General features: G+C 38.9%; 1 non-coding gene across 1 annotated transcript; it reads left to right on the top strand.

The window, feature by feature from the left end:
- The first annotated feature begins 6,203 nt into the window (after positions 1–6,203).
- Positions 6,204–6,310, top strand: LOC121210506 (small nucleolar RNA R71). Its single transcript, XR_005905624.1, has one exon. It is a non-coding gene; the product is annotated as a small nucleolar RNA R71 (small nucleolar RNA).
- The last annotated feature ends 6,318 nt before the right edge of the window (positions 6,311–12,628 follow it).

Genomic DNA, 12,628 nt, shown 5'->3' with positions numbered 1-12,628 from the left:
TAAGTATAAAACATGAAATTAAAGGATTAGGAGCATCGAATTCACTAAATCTAAGGATAATTCATCCAAAAATATGCTAAGCATGAGGTAAAAATTTGTATAAATTATGGTTTATCAAATACCCCCACACTTAAGCGTTTTCTTGTCCTCAAGCAAAATCCTCAACTCACAATCAAAATAAATTCTTCTCAACTTATAATTCCTATCAATAATATCTCAAAATAATTCATAAGTAATCATACATTGAGAATTCAACTAGAAGAATATCAAAGGTTCAAACATTCCAAGTTGACCATTTTGTCTGGAAAATATCGGTGTCTCCCCTCATCTAAGTGATTACCTTTTATTGAAAATATCACGGAGTTTTAACATTCTCACTAAGGATTTCACTCAAATCACTCGAAGTGTTTAAGGATAATAAATGAAGCACTCATTAGTCAATATGAAAAGTTATTACCATAGACTTGCATGGAAAGAAAATCTCCACCATTATAAATTGAGATGATACATCAATCAAAAAGGTCTTTAGATGGTTGTAACGTGGCTTTGGTTAGGGGGTGTGGTCACAAGCTGAAAGAAAAATTTAGGATTGAGATTGAATTGAAAAATTACCTAACTAGAAAAGTAACTAGTCATCACTTGAATACATGTGAGCTTCTTCTCAAAATATGCAATTGAACACTTAAGATCAAAAACAACGAAATACTACTAATATATGTATGTATTGTAATAATAATTTTTTTTAAGAACAAGTTAAATAACATAGGTTAACTATCAAAAATAAAACATAGCTAAGTAATTTATTCAATTCAAATCTCGACAAAAATAGGGATCAACTTATTAAGGGGATTTCAACAATAATGGGTTATAGGTTAATATTGAGGGTAAATCAATGGATGATTTGTTAGGCTCAAAGGGGTTCACTAAGGGTTAATTATGAAGGTAGGCTTTTGTGGAGTGAGTAGGTTAAACCTAAGTGCCTTTATCATCTCGACATATCAAATCAAATGGTGTGGTCTTGACATGCATAGTTAAGCAAGTTCTAGAATAACAAATCAATACTGACGCACTCATAATAAACGTGAGCATGAAAGAAATAAAATATGATCTAAAGGCTCAAGATCTCACCAAAACATTATGGCTTTTTGATGTTAAACCTGTGAATTTCAACTCAAGATAATACCTATACTTGGGGAAACAACCTAAAAATTTTTAAAACTAAAAAAAAAAATCAACTTATCATGCTTGATTATCTAATTCCTTAAAGTTTAAACCATCAACGCATGAATGCCTATGTTTTAATTCAAGACATATCAATAAAAATCATAAATTAATCAAAATTCATTCTAATAATGATATGAGAAAATTATTTGAGAACAAGACAAAATTCAGAGATTTTTCTGATAATGATATAAATATCTCTCCCCCACACTTAAGATGTACATTGTCCTCAATGTACAAAGATATATAATAGTGATATAAAGATAATATCAGAAGAGAGAGGGGGAGAAGTGAAAATTCCTAAATGTTGAATGGAATCCTCGAATTGGAGGTATGGAGAATAATCGACCAAGGCAATGATAAGATTGGAGGAGGATACTCCAGTGGAGGTAGAGGTTGGGTTCCATAACCACAGTGTCCAGCGAAGAGGTTATTATGGTGGTCGGGCAGGACATGGCAGTCGTAGAGAACCTTTTCCAGTGGAGTTTCGAGTTCCTAAGTGATGATGAGCTTTGGAGCTCTTTATAACTGTGATAACATCAAGAACTCTTTAGGAAATATAGAGAAGCATAATTACTTGTAATGAAATTACTGAAATTATAAATTATTCAATAAAAATTATAAAACCTAAAAATGAAATATTATTAAATGAAAATAAAATAAAAAGTACTTAAATAAGACAAATAAAGATAAAAGTGAAAATAAAAATAGAAAATAAAAAGTCTTTAAAAATCGTCATTGTCGAATTGTTCTCGAGGTGGTGGTTGCGATGAGATGTGAAGGTGCTGACAAATCTGATGTAGAGTAGCATTAATGTGATCAAAGCACTGAAAACATTGCTGCTCAAATCGAGTAAGGTGCTCAGAGATGTCAGAGTATGAAGCAGCCGCATGAACTGGACGATGGATGGGTGGTGGCTGAGATGGTGGGTCCTTGTGCTGTGGAGGGACATCATCAGTAATATCCTCTGGGTCCTCCTCCTCAGCGGACTGGACCAGGTGGTACTGGGGTGGGTCAACTCCACGTCAACGCTTGATCATCCTCATATGTAGCATACTCGAGATACCCTGTGGGGACATCTGACCAATAAGGGTGAGGGAAGATGCTTGCGTCGCCGTGTTGAGGAGGCCGAAATAGCGTGCCAAGCGAGTCACATGAGGCCCAATGGGTATGACTCCCTTCCTATGCCACTCCGTCTGATGGCGAATGGCGAGGGCAATGAAATAGGCATGGTTGAAGATATGCCCGTTCGCCATACTCCATAAAAAGTAGGCGTTGTAAATGTTGACGACGCCGGTGCTCTCTCGTTGCCCTGTCAGAGTGTGGGCGAAGACGGCGTGTAAGTACCTCAGGGATGGGGCAAGGGTCGATGCCTTAGAGCGGCTGGGGTCATAGGTGGCCGAAACAGGATCGATGGCCCTCCAACAGTTGGAGGGAGACAAGTGGATGTGGTGATGGAGGGTGTCAAAATCATCGTCGTCCATGAACTCCTCTGTATAGAGCCCCAAAGCGACGCCGAACTCAGGTACGCTCAACTGGAGGACTAAACCGTCAAGACGGAACTGGACCATTCCGGGATTATCGAACTCTGTCATAACTACTTGAAGATGGAAGGTCGAGTAGAGTTCGAGTGTGAGCTTGAGGTACGTCAGCTTGATGATCTCGAAAAAGAGCCCCCATGGGTCAGTCGTCAGGAGGGCTTGGACTGCATCAGCCAGTTGGATTTGTTCAAGTACAGCCCAGTCAATGCAGCTGCCAACACTTAGGGGTCGTGCCTGAAGTATCTGAAAAAGTTCCTCCTGGGGCCCTAAGGGAAACTGCAGAAAGGGGTGGCGCACTTCAGCTGATGCGCTTCAATTTTTTTGAAGCGGGGACGACGGTCTTCTTGCCACGTGAAGTTGACATGGTATACCTGTAGGAAGACTAGTATTATAGCCTAATGAATAGAAAAGATAGAAAATCTTAACAAGCTCGGAAAGGGATTAACATGTATTAAACTAACAAGTACAAACTGAACTACTAGCACTACCAATATTCAACCAATAGCAATCAAATTTAACTATAGAAATTGTATGGCAAATAGTAAAGTGATAGCATGACTAAATTAAAAATGAACTAGATGAAAAAAGCTAAGCATGGTTTAAAAATAAAACAAAGTAAATGAACCAATTCCTATGATAACCAATTAGTGGTAAAATGCATATAATAGGCTAAAAAATTAAGATTATTATGAGAGTAAGCATAAAAAGAGAGTAAAATAGACGAGAAAACTGTTAGTGGATAACTGGTGGCCGGAGGGGCAATGGCGCAGTGGTGGTGCTGTGTTTGGGGACAGCCACGGGTGTGGTAGTGAGGTTGTGTGACTCGTGTAAGAAAGGGAAGAGGGGGAAGGGGAAAGAGAGGGGAGAAAAATAAAGGAGAAAGGAAAGCTAGGGTGGCCAGTCGGCGGTGGGGGAGGGGTTGCGACGGCTAAGGTTTAGAGTTTTTTTTTGGGGGAAGGGGATGATGTATAGTGAGGAGTTTATATAGATATTGGGGCACACGGCTGTGGGGCACACCCGTGTGCCCTAATTTTTGCCCGCGTGTATCGTGATTTTCAAATTTGGGCACGTCTAAAATTCGGCCCATGCCTGTGTTCTTTGGGCGTGTTAATGCACACAGCTGTGTCGCACAACCGTGCTCTGCTTCATTCGCTTCTCCCACGTCCATGTGTAGAAGTCCACGCCCGTGTTATTTTGTCAGTCTTGACCACGGATAGTGGATACGGGCATGTCGCACGCCCGTGTTGTTTTGACAAATTCACCCACGGGCATGTCGCACGGCTGTGGCAACTTATCGATTCCCGTGTTGGGGAAAAAATTATGCCCTGTTTTCACACGGCCGTATCGCATGGCCGTGTTGCCTTCCGTGGTATGGGCATGGCCTAAGGCACGCCCGTGGGCCTGGCCATGTGGTTCTGGAAAACCTGTGTTTAGTGTCTTTGTTAGTGGATTTAAATGTTAAAAACTAAAATTTAAAGAATTTAACACCGTTAGTGCTCGGGTTGCCTCCCGAGAAGTGCTTATTTATAGGCTAAGCTCGACTTACCTCTCTGTTGCATGGTCATGGTGGTGCGAGGAGTTTACACTCCTCATCCCTACTATCAATTTTATCAAAATAAAGTTTTAGACGAGTACTATTTACCTTGAATGTACCAAATTTTGGATGAATTACCTCGACTGTGCCGTATGGGAAAATGCTAAGTACCGTAAAAGGGATTTCTAATAGTACTTTGTCTCCAACCTTAAGTTGTTTTGGTGAAATATTGAGCTCGTCATGGGGTGGTTTTGGTCTATCGTGTGCTCTCGATTTTTGTGTCCACCATTCATCTAGTTCCTCGACTTGTACCCTTCGTTCTTCATAGATGGGTTCTTTATTGTTATTCGAACAAGGCTCACATATGCTTTTCGAACGTATTTCCTGCAAGGAATGTTGCACTACATGATCAACATTAGTAGAATTTTGAGCTTGAAGAGTGATTATTTCCTCACCCACACGAAGTGTGAGTTTACTTGTACCAACATCAATTATAGTTCTAGCAGCTGCTAAAAAGGGCTTTCCTAAAATTAAAGGCACGTCACTATCCTTTTCTATGTCTAGAACAACAAAATCAACTGGGAATATGAATTTTTCAATTTTAATGAGTACATCTTCAATAATACCCTAGGAAATATGACTGTTTTGTCTGCTAACTGAATGCTCATCCTAGTTTGTTTGGGTTTCCCAAGACCTAGTTGTTTAAAAATTTTATAAGGCATGACATTGATAATAGCCTCTAAATTAGCCAAAGCATTATTAACATCTAAGCTACCAATTACACAAGGAATCGTAAAACTCCCTAGATCTTTTAATTTGTTGGCCAGCTTATTCTGTAGTATGGCTAAGCAAAATGCATTTAAGTCCACATGCGACGCCTTATCCAACTTCCACTTATTTGTTAAAAGCTCCTTTAAGAATTTGGCATTTGCGAAAGAGCTTCAATAAACGGTAAGTTGATATGTGATTTTTTTAATAATTTATGGAATTTACTGAATTGTTCGTCTGTGCGGTCTTTCATTGTCGTATTGGGGTATGGCACATGAGGTTTGTACTCTTTACTTACCGGTGTTTGTTCGTTGTGGTATACCTCGCCTTTGCTTTTACTTACCACAATTCCTTGCCTCGATTCAGGTTCAGGTTCGACTAACCCTTCCTCATCTTGAATGGTAATTGCATTGAGCTATTCCCTTGGGTTAGATTCAGTGTTATTCGGCAAGCTACCTTGTGGTCGTTCATAAATCAATTTGGTGTGTTGGCCTATCTGAGTTTCAAGCCCTTTGATCGACGCTTGTTAATTCTTAAGTGCTGTTTTGGTATTCTAAAAGTGAGTTTCTGACACCGAGATAAACTTTGTTAGCATCTCCTCAAGGTTTGGTTTCTTTTCCTGCTGGTAAAGTGGTTGTTGAAAACCCAGAAGATGTTGTGGCCTTTGATTCCCTTGACCACCCCATGAGAAGTTGGGATGGTTCCTCCAACCTGCATTATATGTGTTACTATATGGGTTATTTTGAGATCTAGCATTATTACCCATATATTGAACTTGTTCCTCCTCAGTGCTAGGGTTGAAGGGTTGATATTCTGTGTATGCTCCTCCTCTATTTGAATCGCACCTCATCACTGGATGTACTTGAGTAGAACCACACAAACCGTCAATCTTTTTATTTAAGAGTTCTACCTGGTTAGATAGCATAGTAACCGCATCGAGGTTGAAAACACCGACTGCTTTCGTCGGTTTTGTTCTCATGACTTGCCACTGATAATTATTCAGTGGCATCTCTTCTATAAATTCATAAGCATCCTCAGGTGTCTTATTGTTCATACTCCCACCAGCGACTGCGTCAACCATCTATCTAGTCGACGGATTCAAGTCATTGTGAAAAGTTTGAACTTGTAGCCAGAGTGGTAACCCATGGTGAGGGCACCTTCTCAACAGATCCTTATATCTTTCCCATGCATCGTAGAGTGTTTCTAGATCCATCTGCACAAAAGAAGAGATGTCATTCCTTAACTTAGCTGTTTTAGCCGACAAAAATATTTAAGTAAAAACTTTTCGGTCATTTGTTTCAAGTAGTGATTGACCTTCATGGTAATGAGTTCAACCACTATTTAGCTTTGTTCCTCAATGAAAATGGAAATAATCGAAGGCGAATGGCATCATCAGAAATGCCATTGATCTTAAAAGTATCGCAAAACTCCTAAAAATTTGCCAAGTGATTGTTTGGATCCTCATCTTGCAAACTATGAAACTGAACAAACTGTTGTATCACTTGAATTATGTTAGGTTTTAGTTCAAAATTATTTGCAGCAACAGCAGGCCTAACTATACTTGACTCAGTTCCTATTAAAGGAGGTTTAGCATTATCATACATAGTGCGTGGAGTAGGATTCTGATTTACTGGTCAGCAGCAATCGCAGGAGGTAGCAGATTTTTCTGATTTTCAGCCATCTCCTCGGTTGCGGTCTGAATGTTGTCCTCTTGCTCTTCCTCTGTGTATCTTAGGCTTTGCCTTATTTTTCCTCAGTTTCTACGAGCTGTGCGATCGATCTCACTATCAAAAAGTAATGGTCCCGATGGGTTTCTTCTAGTCATGCACTATAAAAACCTGCCAGAAGCGAATAAACGAAAAATTAGTAAAGAAAAGAAAATTTTAAATTAAATAAAAATAAAATGGCTAAAGTAATAAAATTCAAGTGTTCCTAATATCTTAGTCCCCCGACAACAGTGCCAAAAACTTGATCATGATATGATGTGATATATGCAATAAGTTTTATAATTCATAATGGATCGCTCTTGAAAACTAACTATTACGATGAAGGCAAGTGCACCTGTTGAACAGTAGTATAGTTTTAGCAAGACCGGATTGTCGAATCCTAAAGGAACTAAAAGTACTAGTATTAACTTTCTTTTTATTATCTAGCCTAAACATTTATGGGTTTTGTTTATCTAAACTAATTACTAAACTAAGGGTGCACAAAAAGAAAATTGGGAAAAACTTTTGAGAAAACAGATTGATTAAGACAATACCGAAGGAAAAATTCACCTAGATTTCACTTGTTATTTGACTCTGAATTAGACGATTTATTCATTTGACTTGATCCATAGAAATCTATAATTTATATTATTATCTCTCTCGAGACTAATAACGTCTACCCCTAGGTTGATTAATTGAAATCTCTTTCTAATTAACTCCCTAGTGTTGTATGAACTCGATCTATGGATTCCCTTATTAGGTTTCACTCTAATCTGGCAAAATATTGTCACCTTATCTTTAGGCGTGCAATCAACTCCGCTTAATTATGTTAGATCTACTCTTAGACAGTGACTTTTGCTCCTCTGAATAAGCACATCAGTACTTGAATCAATATCCTGGAATATTAAAACAAGAATAATTGATAATTAAGAACAAGTCAAATATTTATCATACAATTCAGATAATAATAATAAGATCCGTCTTAGGTTTCATTCCCCTTAGTTATTTAGGGGATTTAGTTCATATTTATAAAAGAAGACATCTCAAAATAATGAAGATAACAAAACATAAAGAAAACCCAAAACTCCTGAAGGATATTGAAGGGAGATCTTCAGTTTTGACGATGAATCCGGCTTCTAAGATGGATCAATCGGCTTTTTTCGAGTAATTCCCTACCTCCTACTCCATGTGTCCCTTATAAGTGCCTCCTCAGGTGTTTAAATAGGCTTTAGAATGCCTAAAAGCCCTCAAGAGTGGCCTTTTCCGAATAGAACTAAACTTGGGCCCGACAGGGACATGCCCGTGTGACACGCCTGTGTGCGATTCTTCAATCCGTGTTCAAGGCTATTACATAGGCATGAGCGTGTGGTCTACCCGTGTAAGTCGTGCTTCAATTCTGCCAAATGGGCATGGCCGTGTGGCTTACCCGTGTGAGGAAGTCTAGGCCATGTTGATTTCCCATGTTGGTCTATTTTCTCTGTTTTTGGCCCGTTTCTCGCTCTTTTTACTTTCTTATGCTCACCTAAGTATAAAACATGAAATTAAAGGATTAGGAGCATAAAATTCACCAAATCTAAGGATAATTCATCCAAAAATATGCTAAGCATAAGGTAAAAATATGTATAAATTACGGTTTATCAAAATCTTTACGTTTCAAGTCCGCATATGATTTCTAACGATCTGATGCCGCCTTTAAATTTTTATGGATCACTTTTACCTTCTGTTCAGTTTCTTTGATCAAATCGACCCCGTGTATCTTATTTTCATTGAGCTCAGTCCAGTACAATGGCGTACGACATTTACGACCATACAAAGCCTCATAAGCTGCCATTTTAATACTCGATTGAAAGCTGTTATTATATGCAAATTCAATCAGAGGTAGGTATCGTTCCCACGTACCTTCGAACTCGAGAATGCAACATCTCAACATATCCTCAAGTATCTGAATGATTCGCTCAGACTGACCATCTGTTTGCGGATGGAAAGCAGTACTAAAATGTAATTTCGTACCTAGTGCATCTTGTAGTTTATTCCAAAACTGCGATGTAAACCTCGGATCTCTATCCAAAACAATAGATATAGGCACTCCATGTAATCTTACAATCTGAGAAACATACAATTTAGCTAGCTTATCCAATGAGTAGTCTGTACGTATCGGAACAAAATGAGCTGATTTAGTCAACTATCTACAACAACCCAGAGTGCATCTTTCTTGCTCAGTGTCAACGGTAAACCAGATACAAAATCAATCGTGACTCTGTCCGATTTCCATTCTGGTATCATAATTGGCTGAAGTAATCTTGAAGGTACCTGATGCTCGGCTTTTACTTGTTGACAGACTGAAAATCTTGGAACAAAGTCAGAAATTTCTCGTTTCATACCATGCCACTAGTAAAGCTGTTTCAAATCATTATACATCTTTGTACTACCTGGGTGAACTAATAACTGACTGCTGTGAGCTTCATTCAAAATCATCTGAATCAACTCTGAATTGCTCAGAACACATATTCAGTTTCTGAATTTCAAACAGTCATCAGCATCAACTCTGAATTCTAAATTAGCATCTATATCACACTGAGCTCGTTTTGCTAGTAATTCATTATCAACCTTCTGCGCATCACAAATTTGTTGAACCAATAACGGTCTTGCTTTTAATTTAGCTATTATCGAACCATCATCAGACATAGCCATTTGTGCATTCATTGCATGCAAAGAAAACAGTGATTTTCAGCTTAAAGCATCAGCAACAACATTAGCCTTTCTCGGGTGATAGTCAATTACAAGCTCGTAGTCTTTTAGCAATTTTGACCATCGACGTTGTCTCAAATTCAGATCTTTCTGAGTCATCAAGTATTTCAGGCTTTTATGATCAGAATAAACATGACATTTCTTACCGAATAAATAAGGACGCCAAATTTTCAATGCGAACACAATGGCTGCCAATTCTAGGTCGTGTGTCGGATAGTTCTTTTCATTTGGCTTCAACTGCCTCGAGGCATAAGCTATAACTTTGCCTTCCTACATCAATACACAACCCAAACCATTTAAAGATGCATCACTATAAATAACAAATTCTTTTCCCGATTCTGGTTGAACTAGCACTGGAGCTTCGGTCAAAAGGGCTTTCAACTGATCAAAACTTTTCTGGCACTTCTTTGACCACTCGAACTTAACATCTTTCTGTAATAACTTCGTCATTGAAGCCGAAATCATAGAGAAACCTTTCACAAACCGTCAATAGTAACCAGCAAGTCCTAGAAAACTTCAGACTTTAGAAACATTCCTTGGAGGTTTCCAATCGAGTATAGCGAAAATTTTGCTCGGATCAACCCGAATACCTGATGTTGATGCAACATGGCCCGGAAAACTGGCTTCGTTTAACCAGAACTCACATTTACTAAACTTCGCATACAACTTCTTATCTCCCAAAGTTTGTAACACAAGCCTCAGATGTTCGACATGCTCAGCTTTATCACGAGAGTAGATTAAAATATCATCTATAAACACAACTACAAACCGATCCAGATACGGTCTGAAGATCCGGTTCATCAAATCCATGAAAACAACAGGTGCATTAGTAAGTCCAAATGGCATAAATAAAAACTCATAGTGTCCATACCTCGTTTGAAAAGCAGTCTTCGGCACATCTGAGTCTTTAACTCGCAACTGATAATAGCCTAATATCAAATCTATCTTTGAAAACATTGTAGCCCCTTTTAGTTGATCAAACAGATCATCAATCCGTGGTAACGGATACTTATTCTTTATACTCACCTTATTGAGTTGTCTATAATCAATGTACATTCTCATGGTTCCATCTTTCCTTTTCACAAACAGTACAGGTGCACCCCGAGGAGAGAAACTTGGTCGCACAAAACCTCTATCTATTAACACTTCCAACTGAGTTTTCAATTATTTTAATTCTGTAGGTGCCATTCTGTACAGAGCTATGGATATTGGAGTTGTCCCAAGCATTAACTCAAAACCAAACTCAACCTCTCGGATCGGTGGTAAACCCGGTAACTCTTCAGGAAATACATCTAAATATTTACATACAACTAGTGCTGATTCAATGTTTCTTTCAACCACTTTACTGTCAAGCACGTAGGCAAAATAAGCTTCACACCCTTTTCTCACATATTTCTGAGCTAGCATCAAAGAAATTACTACTGGTAAACCATACAAATCACTAGATTCAATCCGAATAACCTCATCATTCTGACTCCGTAGATCAATGGCCTTCCTCTTGTAGTTTACACAGCATCATACAAAGTTAATCAATCCATACCCAAAATTATGTCGAACTCATCAAATGGCAATAGCATCAAATCAGCCTGAAAGTACAAATCTCGAACCATCAAAGGACAATTCTTACACACTTTGTCAACCATAACAGACTGGCCCAAGGGGTTTGACACTCTAATCACAAACTCAGTAGACTCAACAGGTAGAGTCTTGCTGAATACTAAAGTCTCACAGATATAAGAATGAGTCGAACTAGGATCAATTAATGCAATTACATTAGTATCATAAATAGTGAATATACGAGTGATGACATCTGGGGATGAAGCCTCCTCTCGTCCGGCAGGTGCACGAGCCTCAGATATAACTGCTATATCTTTCGTCCCTCTTTGATTTCTACTCACATTACCCGTATTTCTGGGTGGTCTGCCTCGCACTGACACATTTCCTTACCTCTCACTCTGAACAGCGTTGTGCTCGCCTAACATCGGGCACTCTCGAATAAAATGATCCATCAATCCACATTTAGAACAAGATCGATCATGCAATCTGCAAGTTCTAGAATGCCATTTACCACAATGCTTGCACTCGACTCTATTCTATCGAACATTGCCAACACTAGCTATCGAAGTGGCTCATGAACTCACAGAGGGTCGGTCTCGATCTCATCTAGAAAAACCTGTAGTAACCTTAGATCGACTAGAATCATCTCTAAACTTCTTCGATGCAGAGTGAAAAGTCTTACCCGATGATCTTTTACGAAAATCTCTTGCTTCAAAATTAGCTTTTCTCTTCTCTTTTCCGAGCTCTTCAGCTTTACAAGCTCGCTCAACAAGCACCACAAACTCTTTTATCTCAAGTATGCCAACTAACAGTTTAATGCCTTCGTTCAGCCCATCTTCAAATCTTTTACACATTATAGCTTCGGTAGAAACACACTCTCGGGCATACCGACTGAGTCTCACAAATTTTCACTCATATTCTGTCACGGTCATCCGACCCTATTTCAGCTCTAGAAATTCTTTTCGCTTCTGATCAATAAATCTCTGACTGATATACTTTTTACGAAACTCAGTCTGGAAGAATTCCCAGGTCACTCGCTCTCTCGGAACCACTGATACTAGGGTACTCCACCAGTGATAGGCTGTGTTTCTGATTTTATCAACATGTGGTTTATACAATCTCAACAGATCATTTACTTGAGGTACAACAGGCATCAAAGACAGATTAGTCGGGGGTGGAGGTTGTTGTGCAGCCGGGTTAGTCCGGATATACTGAGTAAACCAATCATTCATCATTTGGTAGAAGGCTTGTTTAGCCTCACTTTCTTGATTACTGGAAGTCGGTCGAGAATCTACCGGTGTTGTCCCTAGTGCAGGAGCAGGTGCTACACTCTCGACATCATCAGCTACAGCTCTGTCGGGATCCATTTACTATATGAAATCACATTTTTAGATGTCAGAAGTCATCACATTATCACAGTATATAATATGGCATGTATATCTAGACTAACACGCGCTACGTTATCCCTAGAACCGATTAAACCGTAGCTCTGATACCAATAAAATGTAACATCTCTAACCCATATTAGGGTTACAAGGCAATACTGATCATAT

The sequence above is a fragment of the Gossypium hirsutum genome, chromosome A11 (genome assembly GCF_007990345.1).
Source record: "Gossypium hirsutum isolate 1008001.06 chromosome A11, Gossypium_hirsutum_v2.1, whole genome shotgun sequence".
NCBI lineage: Eukaryota > Viridiplantae > Streptophyta > Magnoliopsida > Malvales > Malvaceae > Gossypium > Gossypium hirsutum.
Note: the sequence above shows the minus strand (reverse complement) of the source record. Positions and strands in the feature narration are given on the sequence as shown.